Consider the following 484-nt stretch of genomic DNA (forward strand, 5'->3'; position numbering starts at 1 on the left):
AAAGCAGAAGCTGCATGTCAGTGGATGGAGGACGGATGTGTGCAGCTGACCACAGATCATACCTGCTGCTTTCTGCTATTAATATGAAACCCTAAAGTCTTGTCACTTCTGCCCTCCATGCTACCCATCAGCCAGCCATGTGACAAGGTGACATTCCTGAGAAAACCACAGTGCTTTATTATAGTGCACCATCCACTCCTCATTTTCTCTCCTACACCTTTTCCCCTTCACTCCCTCCTCCCTCTCACAGTATCTCCTTTTCTCTTGTTTTCTCTCTCACCCCACGCCCCCTTTCCTTTTTTTCCAACCCATCTTTCTGAGCTGTAAGAGCTGCTTTGTATTGTGCGGAGGCTTGTGAAAACGGGCCATGAGAGTAAAAGTAGGTCAGTGAGGAGGGATAGGAGAGGATGAGGGAGAGAGAGGAGGGGGTGAGGAGAGAGAGAGGGGTTATTGAGAGTGAAGGGCTGGGAGCGAGAGGGAGAGA

This window comes from Thunnus thynnus, chromosome 3 (assembly GCF_963924715.1).
Source record: "Thunnus thynnus chromosome 3, fThuThy2.1, whole genome shotgun sequence".
NCBI classification, from domain to species: domain Eukaryota; kingdom Metazoa; phylum Chordata; class Actinopteri; order Scombriformes; family Scombridae; genus Thunnus; species Thunnus thynnus.